The sequence below is a fragment of the Peromyscus eremicus genome, chromosome 15 (genome assembly GCF_949786415.1).
Source record: "Peromyscus eremicus chromosome 15, PerEre_H2_v1, whole genome shotgun sequence".
Lineage (NCBI taxonomy): Eukaryota > Metazoa > Chordata > Mammalia > Rodentia > Cricetidae > Peromyscus > Peromyscus eremicus.
In genome coordinates, this window is record NC_081431.1 from 27,265,458 (window position 1) to 27,285,648 (window position 20,191).

Genomic DNA, 20,191 nt, shown 5'->3' on the forward strand with positions numbered 1-20,191 from the left:
TCTCTCTCTGTATCCTACATGCCCTATCACTGCTGACCTTATTTCGTTCATGCCTCTAGGGAGTGGACTCCTCTTCAGAAACATCTATCGAAAACAGCACCCCTCCCGCAGCCCGAGGCATCCTCTCCTCCCCGACCTTGCATTATTTTCCTCACCATTCACTCTAGCCAGAGCAGAATTCTCTTTCTATAGCGTGCCTTTGATCACTCTCTCCCTTCCCCAGAATGTGCATGAAAGCAGGAGTGCTTTTATTGCCTGATCCCAAAGCCTGTACACCGCAGGTGAATATAGTATGTGTGTAAGTAGTCACTAGAAGTGCTCCAGGGCATGATTTTCTAATTACATAAAAAGTGTGTGTGTGTGTGTGTGTGTGTACTCACATGAGTGCACCACAGTGTGCAAGCGGAGGTCAAAGGGCAGCTCACGGGTTTCACTTCTCTCCTACTACCCTGTGGGTCTCAGGGATTAACTCAGGTCACCGGGCTTAGAAGCAAGTGCCTTCACCTGCGGAGTCCTCTCCCTGGGTGGATGCGTTTTGATTCCTAAGGCAGCGTTTGGTGTAAGCTGAAGAGGTCCTCTGGCAAAGCCTTCCCCTCTTCCCACTGAGCTCTTCGACTTCATCACAGTGGGTAAGAGTTTCCGTGGACTTGCTGTCTAATGGCTTCTGCAGAGTTGGGATACCCCCAAAAGCCAGGGCTCCCCCAGTGAAAATAATGAAGATGCTTCAGAAGGAGGTTGGTTGACAGACAAACTCTCTGCCAATGACACCACGGAGACCCAGGAGGTAAACGTACACCCCCAAGTCACAGGCATGTATTGAAGAACCGTATATCTTCTGTAAGTCATGCCTCGGATTCCACTGTTTACAGGGGAAGTACTGTTGCTGACAAGCGTAAGCCACTTAGAAATATGACAGGCGTCATGAGCCCTGACCAAGGAGCAATGCTCGGACTGGGAGGTTTTGATGTGGAATGTCACTGTGTCTGCTCAGACATTTTTAACCCATCGAAAATGTTTCTTTTTCAGCATTTATCTAGAAAGGCAAATGACTCCAAAGGGAAAAGAGACCCTACAATCGGAAAGTGTGTCTTGGTAGTCGTGTAACTCGGGAAGCGAAACCTGTCCTCTGGTTTGACTATGTGGATGTCCCTTTTGGCCACTTGTTTGATAAGTCTTCACATATACTGTGATTTCTGGACCTCTTCTTCCCCTGAGCATATGTCTCTTGGAGTTATGAATGTCTAGTGAAATGTGCATGGGATAACGGGTATCTTGGTGAGGGGCACATTTTAGAGCTGGCATGTGATGTGATTGTCTCTTCTTTCCTGTCACTGGAAACCTGGAGCCTGGTGTTGAGATGGTGGTAGAGACTGCAGCTTGAGCCTTAGAATGTCCTGTCAGCAGACCCCTACCCTCCTCCTTTCTAATCCATCCTTGATGATGTACTGTGGGGCTTCCATTATGCACTGAGACTGCTGGGCTTGTGTGTTACAGCAGCAAACCTAGCCTACCCTGACTGCACCACCCATTCATTCACACACTCCTGTGATCCCCACTGCGGCTGGGAACTTACTCTTGCAGGTGAAGACACATAGCCTGGGTTCACAGCTCAGATGCAAAAGCAGATTCCAAAGCTCACATTCCAGGTTCCAAATCAGATTCTCTTTCCCACTCCACTGTGTTATCGTCCACTCTGGAAGATATTCAACTCTTCTGTTTCCTACTCCTGCAAAGCCCACAGCCAGCCGTTGTTCTGAAACCACAGCTTGGAGTTTGATCTGTTGTGGTCCACAGCATCTAAGGCACGATGGTTTCATGAAAGATGAAAAGAGATAAAGCACTTTACTTTTCCCCTGAAAAGAAGGCTAAAGAACAGGCCTGCTGTAGAGCTGGGAAGCTATGGAAGAATCAAATGTGTGTGACTATGAGGTCAGGAGGGTTGACAGTACAGCCTTGCTCAGCTAAGCCTAGTGTCTACAGGGTAATGTGAGAGCGGGCCAGACCTTGCCAAACCTGAGTTCCAGTCTGGCTAGACCAACCTTGGTGAGTCACCTTTCCAGGCCTACCTCCCAGATATGGAGGCAGTACTGGGAATGTTGAGAGCTACTTTCTCATTAGCTTCGCCTTGGGAGCTTTAAAGAGATCATGACCTGCCCACCTGCAGAGGTTCTGATTCAGCGGGCCAAGGGTAGGCACTCAGCCAGTGAAAAGAATTGATACCGAGGCAGAGTTCTGTGCCATGTGCTACAACATCACAGGATACCCTTCTCTTGCTTCCATGTCTGGTGCATACTGTCATGGTGGTCTGCTCCTTCCTGGAGTCCAGGAGAAATGTGTCTGAAGCCTCTGCCAGGACTGTGTGGCTCTGAAACAATAGATTCTGGGGGGGCATACTCTTCCTCCTCTCCAGCGATGCTATGAGAACCAGATCTCCTTCCCTAAGTATGAGGAGCTGGAGGAACTGGAAAGTCATTGTGCAGAAGACCTCCCTAGGCATCAAGGCAGGCTGCACTTCCAGGCTGGGGGACTCATCACCCAAGGAGTCCTTATACTCCTGTGTTGGACCCTGTTCTTTCTCTCCATGATGCCCACTAGTCAACATTCTCCTGGCTCCCACATACCTGTCTAGCCCACTGTCAAGGCTTCTTCTTAGCTCTCTCTCTATAGACCTTCACTCGACAACCTCCCAGTCCTTTGGATCCATTCCCCTGCCATCAACAGCATTATCCACAGTCTTGATGAGAAGAGAAACTGCAGCCACACAAAGGAACTGAGAGAAAGACCTCCATCTTTCCCAGAAGCCTCCTGGCAGAACTCAGGGTAGCCTCTCGGCTGGTGGGCTGTGGGCAGGCTGCTGGGTCCTTGCCTAGCCCGCGTGCCAGACTTCACAGTAGAGGAGGTGTGGGGCTGTTTCAGTTGGTATGTGCATTCCAGTTCCTAGGAGTCTAATAAAATATGTAGCAAATTAGCCACCCAATTAAAGCCATCAGAAAGCCCACTTTGTTACTATGAGCACAGGGTGGCTTAACTGGGGAATGACAAAGCCTCACCTGGTTATCACAAGATTCTGAGCCACACAGGAACATCCAGGGGAGTGGTAAGCCAGTGACCTTTCTCTGCAAGGCCTGAGGCTACTCAGTGTGTTCTCTGGCTGCCACTGCCCCCCTCACAGTGTGACCATTCCTTGAAGCCTCCAGTCTGTCTCCTGATGCCCAACGCCAGACGTTATGGTCCAAACTGAGATGTTCTCCACAGGCTCATGTGTTTGAACCTTTGGTCCTGTGCTGACGGTACCATTTGGGAAGGCTACAGAAGCTACAGGGATTGGTACCACCTGGGGAAAGTGTCATGATGGACTGTATCCCTCAGGAACTGTAAGCCAGGATAAGTCCTTTCTCCCTTAAGTTGCGTTTGTCAGAGGATGTTCTCACAGCAATCAAAAAGTAACTAAGATACCAAGGATGTTCAGTCTTGTGGAGCCCCACATCCACACAGCCTCCCATGATCACCTCTCGCAGGAACTGTAGCCTTTCCCTTCATCCTTTTACTCTTCACTGTGTCTCTTTATGTCTTCTCATAGTTTGTTTTATAATATGCTTAAAAAATGTGAGTGCCTGGATTATATTAGGGCAGATCTTACTCATTAACATTTCAATTTACATTCATACAGTAGGTATGTATCACTGCTCCAGACACTCAAGAACTCCGATTGGAGCACAGATATTTTCCAAGTTTTTATTTGAGAACTAGTTCACTCAATTAATCAACATGTATCTATTGGACATGTACTCTGTGCCAGACCCAAAGCATAAAACGATAAATAAAGCCGAAGCCCTGAGAATTTGATATCTCAAAAATAGTCTTCATCCTCATGGGCAATGGAGGAAATAAAAAAGGATATCTATAATAACAAGTTGCCTGTGGGCCCTTCAGTCAACAATGAGGGTCACATAAGACTGTAACAGAGTAGAAAATTTCCCACTGCCAACACTCCTCCACTGTTGGTGGGAATGCAAACTTGTTCAGCCACTTTGGAAATCAGTATGGCGGTTTCTCAGAAAATTGGGAATCAATCTACCACAAGACCCAGCTATACCTCTCTTTGGCATATACCCAAGGAATTCTCAATCATACCACAAGGACACATGCTCAACTATGTTCATAACAGCATTATTCATAATAACCAGAACCTAGAAACAACCTAGATGCCCCTCAACCGAAGAGTGGATTAAGAAAATGTGATACATATACACAACGGAGTACTACTCAGCAGTAAAAAAACAATGACATCATGAAATTTGCAGGTAAATGGATGGAACTAGAAAATATCATCCAGAAGGACAAACATGGTATGTACTCACTCATAAGTGGATACTAGTTGTAAAGCAAAGGATAACCAGATTACAACCCGCAGCTCCAGAGAAGCTAGCTCACAAGGAGGACCCAAAGAGGGATGCATGGATCATCCTAGGAAGGGGAAATAGATGAGATCTCCATGAGTAAACTAGGGATGAGGGGGGCAATGGAGGGTAGGGGATGGGGGATGAGAACATAAGGGAACGGGATGGTCGAGCTGGAACAGGGATAGAGTAGGAGAGCAATGAAAGAGATACCATGATAGAGGGAGACATCATGGGGATAGGAGAAACTGGGTGCTAGGGAAGTTCCCAGGAATCCACAAGGAATCCACCCCAGCTTAGACTACTAGCAATAGTGGAGAGGGTGCCTGAACTGGCTTACCCCAGTAATCAGATTGGTGAATACATAGATCCTTTCTCCAGTAACTGATGGAAAGCAGATGCATAGATCCACAGCCAAACACCAGACCAAGCTCCAGGAATCCAGTTGAAGAGAGAGAAGAGGAATTCTGTGAGCAAGGGCATCAAGATCATGATGGGAAAACCTACACAGACAACCAAACCAAACTAGTGGGAACTCATGAACTTTAGACCAACACCTGTGGAGCCTCCATGGGACTGGACTAGGCCCTCTGCATAAGCGAGACAGTTGTGTGGCTTGATCTGCTTAAGGGGCTCCCTGGCAGTAGGATCAGGATCCATCCCTGGTACATGAGCAGGCTTTTTGGAGCCCACTATCCTATGGTGGGACACCTTGCATAGCCTTGGTGTAAGGGGAGGGGCTTGGACCTGCCTCTACTGAATGTACCAGGCTCTGCTGACTCCCCATGGGAGGCCTTACCAGCTGGTAGGAGGGAATGGGGGTGGGTTGTGGGGGGAGGCTGGAGGAGCAGGAGGAGGAAAGAGGGGGATCTGATTGGTATGTAAAATGAATAAAAAAATTCTTAATTAAAAAAAATTCCCCCTGCCCACATCATAGCCAGGTAATGTTGAAGTACAATGCATTTCTCACACATTTATGAAGGTGCTGGTGTGAACAAGCCCGTGCATGGCCAGCTGTATAAAGGCACTGTGTATACAGCTCTATGATCATGCCACTGTTTGTGTATTTACTACACTGCAGTTATTTACTAACGCTTTATTGTGTCCACTTGTACTTACAGGAAAGCTTCCTGCCTAGCAGCTTACATGTTACACTGACAGCCTTGTGTGTTGTGTGTTTTACTGTGTGTCCGAATGGGATCATTTTCTCTTGTGCTTAGTTTAACCTCCTGTTATTTTGTCCATCATGGTCCTAGGAGCAACAGGACACAATCACTTTAAGACGACAAAGAGAAGATGCTGGACAACTGGTTCATCAATTAAGAGCACCTGCTCTTGCAAAGGACCTAGGTTCAGTTCCCAGCACCCACATGGCTGTTCACAACCACTCATAACTCCAGTTCCAAGGAATCCAGTGCTCACTTCTGGCCTCTGAGGGCACCAGGCACACACAGAGTGTACAGACATGCCGACGAGACACGTAAAATAAGTAAATAAGTCTTGGATTAAAAATTTAAAAGACAGATAAGTAACAAGTGAAAGTACTTTAGAGCACCAGCCTGAATTCTACTGCCCTCACAGAGACAACCATCACTAATAATGTATATCCTCATATACTTTCCTAGGTGTTTATGGATGTATGTAAATACCCCAGCAGTTATTATTTTTTTTGCAGAAATAGAGTCATAATTCATGTGTCCATTGACCTGTGACTCAGCATAGACTCTCAGAGTAATATCTGTTTTGCATGCGCAGTAAATGCTTGGTAACTGTTGAGTTTCTAGGCTTTCCTACAAAGCCCACCTCATGCTGAGCCCCAGGACAGGGGCAGGGGAGGGGAGTTGGAGGGTGGAGGGGGCTCACTCTCTGGCTTTCTCTGTTAATGCTTGGGTGCTTTGGTGCACTCCAGGTACAGAGGAGAGGTATAAAAAGAAGCCCTGTTTGCTAGCTCTATGCCATTGTGAGTGTCACCTTCCCCAGGGTACTGGGTATCCAATGTGTAGGTGACAGTCTTTATCCTCAGCTCTTGCATTTTATCACCTCCTCCTCTTTTGAGAGGCACAAAGCTCCTTAGTGCCCAGAGCATGTATTGAAGATTTGTTCAAAATCTGAGACAGTCTCAGGCTCTGTTCCTTATCCCTCATCTGAAAGGGAGTTTTAGCCCCTCATGGGACGTAAGAGGAGACTCACATGCCAGACAGAAAGCCATGTCCCAGCCAGGTCCACCACCAGACTACTTCCAAGGGTGGAATAAAAACCAAGAGTCTGGCTCCCACCCACCATCTGGCTTTATCTGCCCTGGACACACTGTGATGTCCTGGGCTGCCTTGGTGGATGGATGCATTCGGACGAGTGGAGATTTCCTCTCTTCCCCAAGTCCAGCCCCTTTCCATGCTGTGAGAAATCCTATTTCCACCTTTGCCCTCTCTTCTTGCTTCTGCCGTATCCCAGCAGCCTCTTTGCCTCCAAAATCCCACGCTCTCCATATGTGCGAACACAGCCTCTCCATATGGTCCATGTTATCTCATCCATTGTAAGACCAAAGACAAAAGCCCCGAGAAACCACTGAGTAGACAGGGACACCCAAAAAGCTTGGTATCTGTCTCCAGGAAGCCCGTGTCTAAGGCCTGGGCAATAGCTGGGTATTTTCCAGCTCTTAAGTCTGTTTGAGGAAATTGGAAGATGACAGATTTCCTTTTGCACCAAGTTTCAAAACATGTTTTTTCTTTTCTTTTTTTTGTTTTTTCCAGACAAAACGAACTTCCTAATGGTGTCACCTGACTGAGTCCTAAGCCACACTGTCTCCTTCTATTGACTGTGTACTACCCAATAGCAGATCGGGCCTGCTCGCCATTTATTATAGAGCGTTTGACTTTTCTTCCAGCTCCTTCCTCACACAAGAATTATTAATATTAGACATTAGACAATGCAGGTTTGGGAAGAGAAATGCAGTCGCTTTAAAAACACATCTGACATATTTTGTTGGGTTTTGTCTTTGCACGTTTCCAGCCTTTTCCTCCTATTTTTCTCTTGTGTACAGCAATGCTCTACAATGCAACGGATGGGCTCCTGAGTCAGCGTAGCTGTTTCTAATTATTGAACTTCTAGAAGCCGTTCCAGACAGCTGCTTAGCGTTGTGTTCCCACCACCAAAACCTGAGAGACAGAATTTTTGGTTACAAAATGCTAGAAGTTAAGGGTTGAGAGACAACTTCCATTATAGCCTCCTGTTTTCACTCACTTATAATTGTCCAAAAATTGTCCTTTTGCTCCAAATCATTCCATGCTCTGTTTCCACCCCAGGGATGAAATTGCTTGGAAAGTTTGAACAAAAGTGGTTGAGCCAGCTTGAAATCAAGCAGCTTGGGGGAGAATATCCTTCTTCGGCTGAAAAACAAATAAGATGCATCTCTGTCTGTGGACACCCCAAAATAGACGCCCCCTTATTGTGTCTGCCCCCTCCACACACACACACACCCACCCATGTGGGTGGTCAGCTTCATCCGGAGAAGAAAGTATCAGTGCTGAGTGTGGAAACAGTGGGTTCAAGAACTAAGCCAGAGGCAATGGTAGTGGTCCTGAGATGTCAGAGGGGGCGGAGGGACTCACATTGGAATAAAGTTCCCTTCCAGCACTAGTCTTCATATCTGTAACAGTGTGCTGTGGTTAAAAGTCAGTGAGTACCAAGAGGCATTTCCAAGTTTGACTGTGGGGTTTGCCTATGACTAGCTACGAGACCCTGAATAGCTAACTGAGTTAAATAACGTTTTTGAACTCCGATGTCCGCACCATTGAAATGGGAATAGTGACAGTCCCCACCTCCCAGACGGGTTTAGGGGATAAAAGGGGGGGGGGTGCATACAGAACACTAGTCTCGGTGTAGGTAAGAGGTACAGCAGCATTGTCAACTGTGCCAGCCATCTTGGCTCTTTGTCTTCCAGATCGTTCCTGTCTGTACTGGTGACCACACTTCTGATTCACTTTCAGGAAACCAGTCTCTCCCCACCTCAGCCTTGGGATTAAGTGTTCCCTCCCCACAGGTGTAGCTGGGATCTAATTCCAAGCAACTTGAGCTGTGATCGCTGCCAGTGGGTTCCTGCCGGAACTCGGGCACCTCTCCTCTCTTCCGGTGACGGTGACTGGCCCCACGATGTCAAGGCTCACAGTAGTTGGCAGGACTGTTTCCAACAGAGACAAAGCGGACCCAAGAAGTGGTAAAACTAAGGGTGCTCACTCCGGCGTGGACCCGGCTTTCAACTTGGTGGTTTTATAAGGCAGTGCGTTCCCTTTTTGGCTTGAGCCCTTAGGGATGCGTCTCTGCCGTCCCGCACAGCTCTTCACCAAACACCAGCTCAAAGTGTTCCACTCTGAAGCAGAAAATCAGGGCATGCTGAGAAAGCACAGAGTCTCCACCTCTCACTTGCTGGCAGCTTTGAAGTCCTCTGTTCTCTGGGTTTCTAGGACCTTAGCTGACAGCTCAGTAGGGTAAGTAGCGAACCGTAGCCACTGAAGACCCAGCATGTTGGGAGTCTTTAGGTTGAAGGAGAGAGAACATGGGTTGGTCTTTAGGTTTTAAGGGTGAGGGGTGTGAGTGAGGAACTTGTGTTAAGCAGAACTGTAGAGGCTGGTTATGAAATTTCATTGCATTACTTGTTGCATGACCATAGGAAAATGTCTCAACCTCTCTGAACTATGTTCTTGTCAACTCTGATATGAAGCTACTGAGATAAGTTAATGAAAATAATTGTTACATTCTTCCTACTCTCACACTCCCATGTGAGTATAAAGTTGATGGACTCTGATCTTCCAAAGGAGTGAGAAGCACTTGGAGAAGCCCTCTGGCATCTCTGTCCAGTCTTCTACCTTGTAGAAGAGAGATGATTCGTCTGGTTGGTGGTATGGGGAAAGGGACCATCCACTCCTGTGACCAGCCGATGAGTGAAGGTCAGGTATGCTGTGGGGACATGTGCGTGCTCCAGGTTAATAAGCTGAGGTTTCTGGTACCCACAGGATAGATCCTTGCCAAGGTCCCGCCTGCCACAGGAACACCACAACACACCTTGGGAGCATCATGGGAGCACCTATCCTCTGGATTCTTCACCAGGGAGGCCTTGCCATCAGGTCAGCCTGCCTCAGACCCTGGGCATGTCTAAGTCCAGACAGAAATGGGCGTGAAGGCCTGTCCTGATCTCCAGCCTCAGCTGTCTCTTAGAACTCCCATTACCAAGGCTCATGAGTCTATTGTTGGATTGATGAGAAAATGATTACGGGACATTGGGACATTATATGACTTCTCTCTAAGACTTCACAATCACAAACCACAAAGTGAGAAGTGAGTAGATCTGACCGAATCAAAACAGAAGACCGAGCTCCAGCCGGTGGATGGTATTGGACTGGGAAAAGCTAATGCAGCATCTGTTGCTTTGGGAGGTACAGCCTGAGTTCGTGAGTGTGTCGCTCCAGTGTCTGGAAGACGATGCTTCCTTGGAGTCATCTATCATCTCGGGCTCTTACAGACTTTTTGCTTCCTCCTCTGCCTTGAGGGGAGGGGCTTGACAAAGACATCTCATTTATGGCCGAGCGTGGCAAAGACTTAAAGTGGCACAGAGTAGAGGGCCGAGTGAACAACCGCCATTTCATTCCCACGGCGTGTGAGTTGAATGAGAATACCCCCAGTAGGCTCTTATCTCTACATGCTTAGTCCCCAGCTGGTGAACTGGTGTAGGACTAGGGGAGTGGCCTTGTTGGAGGAGGTGTGGCCTTGTGAGAAGAGATGTGTCACCAGGCGGTGTCTCTCTCCCTCTCTGCCTGCTGCTTATGCATCAGGTGTAAAGCTCTCAGCTACTTCTCCACACCCATGCCTATCTACTTGCCACCATAATGACCATGAACTAACTCTCTAAAACTGTAAGCAAGCCCCTAGCTAAATGCCTTCTTTTATAAGAGTTGTCGTGGTCATGGTGTCTCTTCACAGCAACGGAACAGTAACTAAGACATGTAGTTTTGGAGACTGGGCTGGGCCATGAGCGACACTTTGACAGCCCCTGTACCTGGTGAAGGTTTCAAGGCTACTTCCTGCTTCTAGGCCCCATCTCACTGGTTCTCACGTGGCTTTAGGTTAGGTCTGGGAGGTCTCTGAAGTCTCCTTCCTAAGGGCAAAAATCCTACTCATGAGAGCAGAGCCGTCCTAAGGGCCCCAGGCAAACCCCAAAACCCCATATCCAAAACCAGCACTGTAGGAGTCAGGAAGTCAACACAGAGACCATTGAGGGTAGTCATTGAGAATATTTAGTGATTCACATATATGTTGTGTACTTACTCAGATAAGAAAATAATGGCTGGATAGCTCAATCAGTAGGGTGCTTGCCTGGCAAGCAGAAGGACCTGTGTTCAGTTGCTAGGACCCATGAAAAAGAAGGCAGGCCTGGTGGCACCCACTTATAATCCCAGTTCTGGAGATTAGGAGGCAGATGGATTTCTGTGACTTGCTAGACAGCCAGCCCAACCTATTTTTAAGAAATCCTGTCAAAAAAAAAAAAAAAAAACACTATGCCTGAGGAATGATACCGGAGGTTGTCCTTTGGCCTATGCAGGCATGTACACCACATACAACATGGGTACACGAGAAGAAGAAAAAAAAGAGCAATGCCCAGTTCCAGGCCATGTGTAATTCTTTAATCCTTTCAGCAACCAAGAAGAAATGGCAATGGTGGCAAGGAGCCAAAAGGAATTCAATGCTTCTAGAACTCATGGAAAGACACATCAGAGACACAATTTTATATGCAGCACACTGACAAGACTAGGTGTTTGAATTACATTCAGTGCTAAGAAGGTTGTGTATAAATGAGACCTGGAGATGCAGATGTGTGTACACATATGTAACACACTGTCTTAGTCACTGTTCTATTGCTGTGAAAAGACTCCGTGACCACTGCAACTCTTATAAAGAAAGACGTTTAATTGGGGCTTAGTTTCAGAGGGTGAGTCCATGATCATCATGGCTGGCAGCATGGTGGCACACAGACAGGCACGGTACTGGAGAAGTAGCTGAGAGCTTTACATCCTCAGACCTGACATGGATACCCTCTCAAAGCTCACTCCCAATAACACAGCTCTTCCAACAAGGCCACCCCTCCAAACCCTTCACAAACAGTTCATCAACTTGGGACTAAGCATGTAAATATATGAACCCATAGGGGCCGTCTGTTAACATTGTAGCACAGGTGGAAAGTTATCCTGGAGTCGGGGAGCCTAAGAATACCACAAAGTCACTGTAAGCATAGCAGCTTACAGCCCTGCTTACAGCCGTGCTCCAGGGAAAGGTTCCCCCAATGTAACAACTCTGCCTAGCAGGGGAGGGTTTCCCCAGCGAAGTTGTTACAGCTCTGCTCTACTGTGGAGAAATGTTACAGCTCTGCTCTTCTAAGGGAAAGTTTCCCCAGGGAGAGTGTTATAGTTCTGCTCCACTCCTCTCTGCTCTGGTTCCAGCAAAAGTTGTTACAGCTGGGCAAAAATGTCACACCACACTGCAAACCTCTCTCAAGAGATTTATTGGGAAGGAAGAATCCAGGAGGGTTGTAGATGTAACCAACCTTCTTATTAAATAAGAAACACAGAACCAATGCAAAGAAGAAAGCCAAGAGGTCAGAGCTAAGAGCTAAAACCTTACCCTTCCTCCTGCAGTGGTCCTACCTCTCCGAACTCACTACCCCTGTGTTAATGTCTTTATATAGTGTTCCTGTTCTGCCTTCTCATTGGTTGTAAACCCAACCACATGACCGCCTCGTCACGGCCTGTCTGTATAGGCCTCCAGGTTTTCCTTGCTTGGTATTGAGATTAAAGGCATGTGTGTCCAATAATGGCTGTATCCCTGAACACACAGAGACTTACCCAGCTCTGCATACCAAGTGCTGGGATTACAAGTATACGCCACCACTGCCCTGCTTTCCTATGGCTTGCTAATAGCTCTGACCCCTGGGGCAACTTTATTTATTAACATACAAATAACATTTTAATACAAATAAAATATCACCATAGAGGGTGGCTTCCTCTAGGGTGAGAAGCAGCACCACCCTGAACAAGGTACAGAGTTTATATAGGGGTTCTTGGCAGGTGGGGTGGAGGGTGGAGCTTTCCAGGGTGGCTTGGGATTTTTGTGGTCTGATTCTGGGACAAGATCAGGAATTGGTGGGATTCTACAGTCTGATTCAGGGGCAAGCTCAGGGATTGGTGCGATTTCAAGCCCCCCACCCCGTCCTGGGGTCAAGTCAGGGTCAGGGTGTTTTTTCCCTCGGCCCTTTTCACCTACATCATTCTCAAACCACCACCCACAGAGAGGGAGAGATGTTTGAAGGACAGTGAGGTGATGATTGTGAGAATCTGTAGCTGTAGGCAAGGCCCGCTTCTTCCTGTGTGTCCCAAAGGAAACCCGTACAGGAAAGGAAGTTACCAGCAAGAATGTCTGCAAAGGCAAGGCACTGCGGGCCACCTAAATGTACTATGCAAGCATAAAACAATCAGCTAGCGCCACATACAGCACCATTGATGGAACTCAAAGCACAGAACTGAGTCAAACAAAACCTCACTCCAGGCAGATGACAAACTGTAGACAGATTTAAAATCACGAAGTTGTAGAAAGTGATTTCTACGCATGTCGTATATAGAGATAAACATGTGTAAAGTACATTTTCAAAGACTTACAAGAAAAAAAAGTGAATGCCTTAAGGGGATTTAAATATGAAACAGCAGGTGAGGAAGAAAGAGAAGAGGTGCCTTGAGTGTTCTGTGCCGTCAACAGTGGCTCTCAACCTTCCTGATGCTGAGACCCTTTGATACAGACCCTCGTGTTGTGCTGACCCCAACCATAAAGTTATTTCATTGCAATTTCATAACTATAATTTTGCTACTGTTATGAATCATAATGTAAATATCTGATATGCAGAATATGTGATATGTGACCCCCAAAAGGGGTTGCTGATAGGTTTTTTTGTTTTGTTTTGTTTTGTTTTTTTTATCCTGATAGGCCTCTCTGCCAACACAGCAATCCAAATCAGACCAAATCAGGAAAAGCCCAAGTTTAATGGGTAAAGTATTCCCAGGTGGTTCTCCTTGGCCCCTCAGAGAGGAGACCAGGAGGAGAGACCGGAAGAACCACGTGCCTGTTTTCGGGGATGCAGCTTATATACCTTGTGGGAGTGGTCTTGAGCCTCTCTTGGGGAGGAGCTGTGTTTGGCAGGCTTTGAGGGGGGCAGGTTTGGGGAAAGAGATGGGAGAGGGGAGTTGAGGTGGATCTCCCACCAGAACATTCCAGACTCTTGGTATAGGGATGCCAGGGTGCCAGGGGTTGAGGTGGAGCTCCCACCCAAACAGTCACAACTGCTGGTTGAAAACCAGTGAATTAGAGGGATGAATTCAGTTCTTTTCTCCTGGGGTTAGCCAGCACTGTGATGCACATGGAGGCCGGAAGGCCGACTGGCCAGGGACTCTCCAGGATCTGCCTCGGCTCCCTCAGTACTGGGAATATAAGTGCAGACCACCACATCCTGATTTTACTTTTACATGGGTTCTGGGAATCAAGCTCAGGTCCCCATGTTCCCAAAGCAAATATTTTACTGATTGGGCCAACTCCCTAGCTCTAGGTGGCACCTTCAGAGTTGTGCCATTTAAAAGCATTGAACCCATAACATGTGTTCGATAATCTTATTTAATCTGTGTGTTTGATCCTTCAGAGTCTCTGCTAAGAAAAGGGATCTTTCTGCTTTCTCCAGAACCAGTGTCCCAGGGCTGGGAGTGGTCCCTTGCTTCCCCGTCAGATCATGGAACACAAACTCAGTTGATCTCTGGCAGACGTTATTGATTCACCAAGCTAAGGATGTTTTAGGGGTGATTTGATCAGAATCTTCTATCATCCAGCACAGGGCTCTGAAGCCTTGTGACATCCAGGACCTGTTAAGGTGCCATCGTGGGCTGCCTATTTTCAGCAGAGGCCCTTCCGCCGGCCTCTGCTCTCCCCGCCAGAACTCTCTGACCTTTGCTACCTGTTAGGTGTGCTGTAAACGACTCCAGCTTCCTTGGAATTTCTGCGTTTGGCTCCTCAGAAGTGGGAAGTGCTGGCTCCGATGATACTTTTGTACTCTGGTGGCTTCGGTTAAAGGGGGGTGGGAGCTAAAGAAAACCTGATTCCCCTTGAAAATTAATTCAGCTACTCCCAAGTCCCCTGCTCTGGGAACAGCTTTGACTGTCAGTGACAATGGAGACACTTCTGTCAGAGTGGGATCCAGTCTTGGAGAGCCAGTACAAAGCACGGGTGGCTGGGCAGGTATAGTCTGCGTCCCCGTCAACTGCCCAGGAAGGGCTCACTCTCTCCCAACCTGCACTTGTATTCCTGTGCCCGCTCCGCGGGCGTCTCCATGCTCTCGCCTTGGCTCCGCTTTGGGGCCCATTTCCGCAGAGTTTGAAAAAATATTCCACTGAATAACACAGGTTTCAGGAACTTCTGGCCAGGGTTGGAGGCTCACCCAGGCTCTGGAAGACGCTTTCCCAGACAAGCACGACTAATACCAAGAGCTAGCAGCAGAGGGCGCCCGTGCCTAACCGTCACCATGCCGCAGCATCCAGCTGGGGGTGGGCGAGCTCCTGGCTGAGCCGCAGCTGCACAGCCCAAGGAGCTTCCCTCGTGGGGATTCTGGGCCCAGGGCCAGTTCCTCTGTGGTCTATGGTCAGAGATGGCTGTGTGCTCCTAAATTGCCACGGAAGACATTTCCATGGAGTTTTCCAGGAGGGTCAGAGCGGCTCTCCTCTGGCTGGAGAAGTGTTGGGGGTGAGGGGAGTGAGGGGAAGGTCTCTTCTCAAGCTGGCAGAGGCCCTTTACCCCTGATCGGCTTTCCCTGGGCACCTTAGGGAAAAGGGAAGAATTTAAGCTTCCCTTCCACTCCCCAGCGACGCCCCTTCCAGCGACGCCCTAAATTAATCCTATAACAGGCCTGACTCTTTCTCCAAGTGGGACGACATTAGAGCCTAAAACTTTAGGTCAGCGTGAGGGAGGACCCTCCAGAAGCCGAGCCGGCTGTTAGAAGCACAGTGGTGGGGGCATGATCACTCAGAAAAAAGATTTGATGTTTGGAAACAGTCAAGTCCCACTCAATTCCAAATGTATTAAATACTCTAGGAAAGAAACTGGGAATATGAAAGAGCCAGGGCGGTGCCAGTGGCGGCTGGGTAGGTGGGGATGCTAGGAGAATCTGGGTCACGTGGGGTTATTGTAGTTATTTGATGAGTTTTTAGTGTAGTATCATGAGATCACTTTTCTTCAGTGGCCTCTTAACCGGTTTTAAAGACAAACGTCTAAAAGAGAACTAACCAAAGGAAATACCCTTAAGCGGAACGTTCTGAATATGTTGGCCAACTGTTGGTTTGTCCAAGTTCCACATTTATTTAAGAAGCGCCCTTCTTTTTCATGTTATATGTGCTCCTTGCGTCTACTAGGGCCTCGATCCGCAGATCCTTCTCAGTTGTAGAATAGAGATCTGGAAGATCAGCATGTGCGGTGGGAGTAGCCACGCCCCTCACCCTGAGGTCCACGCCCCTCATCCTGAGGTCCACGCCCCTCGCCCTCAGGTCCACGCCCCTCATCCTGAGGTCCATGTGTGTGCCCTGGAACCAACACTGAACTGACCTCAGGAACTTTTGTTTCTTCACATTTAGAATGAATAGATGTCTCATAAGTGCATATATATATATATATTACGATCCCAGGTTTTTATGTGGGTTGTAAACTTAAGTGCTAGATAAATCATTCTTTCTTTTAGGGGTTGGGGGTGGTGTGTATGTGTGTGTCTGTCTATGTGTGTGTGTGTGTGTGTTTGTGTGTGTGTGTGTGGTATGTGAATGAGTATATGTGGGTACACTTGTCCATGTGTGATGTGTGAAAGCCAGAGAGGTATCTTCCTCTATCCCAATTTACCTTTTTCTATTCTCTCTTTCTCTCTCTCTATCTCTCTCTCTCCTCCCCCTCTCTCTCTGTTTCTGTCTATCTCTGTCTTTGTCCCTGTCTCTCTCTCTCTCTCTCTCTCTCACTCTCACTCTCTCTCTGACTCTGTGTACCTCTCTCTCTGTTTCTCTCATCGTCACACACACACACACACACACACACACACACACACACACACGAGAAAGGGTCTCTTACTGAACCTGGAGCTACGCTGGCTAGCCTGTGAGCCCCTGGCATCCGCTGCCACACTCTGCATGGATTTATCTAACTAAGGCTATGAGAGAATGAAGAAAGGACAGGCACACAGATGAACCTACAAAAAAGCTGGGGTCCAGTGGGCCATCCTTGCTCTGGTGGAGAATTAGCAACAGAGCACCCCAGAAATTCAACATGTTTATTTTATACATCTGAATCAAGGAGCTGGTTTGTATACAGTTGAGTATGAAGGTGGGTTCATCGTATCCAGCTGAACAAGGAGGCATGTTTAGATAATCTTGGCAGGAAGTTGCTGTAGGGGAGCAGTCTTGGGCTGCGTTAATACTGGAGAGAAAGCTTGGTTGACCATTTCTACATACGCTGTCATCATTTACACTGGAACCAGAGGAAGGCTTGGCCAGCTCCCTGAACCTGACCTGGGGAAGGCTTTGCCAGTTCCCACAGGTCTGAGATATTGGGGTCCTTAACATGGCTGGGCTCATGTCAACAATATACATTCAGTCAGGACTTCATCTGCTTTCCACAATCCACTGGTATACCCCTCACCATGCTGGGGTGTACACTGATGTACACAGATGTACACTGCTGCCATGCCAGGCTTCTGTGTGGGTGCTGGGTAAGTAAAATCAGGTCTTCATGTTTGTGCAACAACCACTTCTTCCACCAAGCCATCTCATTTCAGACCTAGATAGGTAATTTTTCATTAGCTTTGATCTTAATGTTTTCTGTCTCGTGTATGAATTTTCCTAAGGCAAAGAACCTGCCTGAATTTATTCGGTCACAGCCCACCATGCTCCTGAATAGTAACTTGACTGCAAACAGTCTAGTTCTCTACCTCCTGGCCTGGTAATGTGGCTGCTCCATTTGCAGGGGAATGCCTTCTATTAAGAATGAAACCAGAGGTACCAACTGTGGGGGAAAAATTATTGAATGCTGACTTTGAACTGGATGCTCGGCTCCAGCCATTGAAGAAACACAGTTCAATCAGACATGATCTCTACTCAAGTTTACAAGTAAACAGAATATATAAGTAGTTAATACACAATACACAGTATGAAGTGTGCTCAAATGGAGACACAAAATAATGTGTGAAACTACAGAGGTAGAGAGATCAGGAATGGTTGCATACAGATGTGGTGACAGCTGGCCTCAAAGGACAAACAGGGCTGGAATAGGAGTCACTAGAAAGAGTCATGCCAGACAGGGAAGAAAGGCAAAAACATGGGCAGCAGCTGATTGGTGGAAGGCTAGCCTGGCTGGAATGAGTGTGCTGAAAAAAGAAGAAAATTAGCGGGGCATTGGTGGCACCTGCCTTTAATTCTCAGGAGGCAGAGGCAGGTGGATCTCTGAGATCAAAGCCAACCTGGTCTGTTGGGGATCTCTAGCTGGGGGGGGGGGGATTCCACTTTCCAGATCTCACTCCTCCCACTCCAGACCCCGCCCCTCAGAAAGCCCACCAAGGGTCAGCCCCTCCCCCGGGGCTGCTCAAGACTAACCCTGCAGGCTATTTAAGACCTGGTCGCAGGACCTGCCAGGTGCTCTCTCTCTTTCCTGCCTTCCTGAGAGTCATCTGGAAGTTGCTTTGTTCTGCTCAGGTTAAACCTGGACTTATTAATTCGGCCTGATCTGGTTTACTGCATCGGTAGAGTTACTCATTATCGGGGGATTTTTTTTTTTTTCCCTATCATAGTCTACTTAGTGAATTTCAGGACAGCCAGGGCTACACAGACAAACCCTGTCTTGGAAAAAAAAAAAGAGGAGGAGGAGGAGAAGAGAGATATCCATGGACATTTTGACTGCCTTTGGCCTCATATCAGAGGCAAAGCTAAGTCATTGTGCTGATGTTTTGGATAGAAGACTTCAGGCAGGCCATCTGGGCTCCCTCAAGTGGGCAGTGGGGATGATGTTGAGGTGAAAGGTGTGGAAGATACCCTAAGGTGGCCAAGTCAAGATGGTGGCTGCCTGGTATTTACTGGAGCAACTGGAGCATGGTGAGGCATCCAAAGCACACGGACTGTTGGGGGTCCCTGCAAATGTCACAGCTGGCAAGGATATGATCCATGCAAGGTGAAGAACTGATCTCAGGTCAGCACCACTTTAGCAGGTGCTGGGTCAAAAACTTCCAGCGTCTGGCCAAGCGGTTAATTGTCCTTACATATTTAAACACAGTAAAACTTTGGGGAAAGGTTTCCACATGACAATTATCACAATGCTTTAGACTGGGCTACATAGAAACTCCCTTGCAAAGTGCATCTCTTTAGCTGAGCACCTGTGACCTTCACCATAAGAATGGGTCCTTATTTACAAAGAAACAGTGCTCAGGGTAAGGGCCTAGGAGCAAGGATTTGTAATACGCATAAAGATGGGTTCCATTAATTGAGAATGCAAAGTACATGAGACCTTTCATAAGGATGGGTTCTAGTCACTGAGAGACAAAGCTCAGGATTAGGACCTAAACAATGCTCAGGATTTGGGTGGATTCACGTGAAGGCTGGCTCCATAGAATATCAAAGGATCACCAGGTTGTTAGACAACATCCACACTAGCCTTCAGTGTGAAGTCACTTTCTCCCCTTGAAGAAAAAAAGCCTGCATGTTTTACAATTCTGTTCTTTCTAATTCTTTCTGTAAGTTGTGCCTCCTACACATTGACTGAATTGGAAAAGATTTTATTTTATTTTTTTCTACTTTACCCTTCAGACAAGCTCTATTACATCCCCTCTCCTCGCCTATTGTCAGTACCCAGGATGATGCTCAAAATAGCTCATATTGTTCACTGACGTGCCCAGTCCCATCCCAATTGGTGGCCCATTCTACTGATCTTTTCCCACTCCATTGCATGCATCCTTTCTTTTTTGGCTCTTTCTTTCCTCTGTCCACTGGAGAATTGAGTGTTTGAGGAAGTGAGCTACATTCATTTCCTGCTGTTGTGATAAAATGCTCTCTGAGAGGAGAAACTTGAAGGAGAAAGGTTTATTTGGCTACAATTTAGGTTGCAGTCCCTCATTGTGGGGAAGTCACAACAGGAACTTGAAGCAGCCAGACACATGCAGTCAAGAGCAGAGAGAATAAATGCATGCATGTCTACTATTCAGCTCACCTTCTCTACACTTACACATTTCAGGACCCAACTCCAGGGAATGGCGCCACCCACAGTGGGCTGGTTCTTCCCACATCAATTAGCACAATCAAGACAATCTCACCCACGGATGTGCCCACAGGTCAACCTGATCTAGACAATCTCTACTGAGACTCTGGTGACTCTGGGTGGTGTCAAGTTGGCAACTGAAGTCAACCATCACAATAGGGATGACAAGAAACAGGTTTAAGTGCATGAGCAGGTGACAATTTGTTCAGGAAGCCCCCAAAGACCTCTGCATCGCACAGAGGTTAGACAGTACTTGCTCAACATAGATGAGTGACATGTGCAATATGTCCCTCTTACCCAACCCCAAGGGCAAATTCAAGATGGAGCCCTGCCTTTGAAGGCCTCAAGAATGGCATCCGTCTCTATGTTTAGATAGTCCAACCCCTCTCAAGCATTTCTTGCTGCCTGCTGTGTCCATAGGGGTCTGCGCTCCTGCTGCT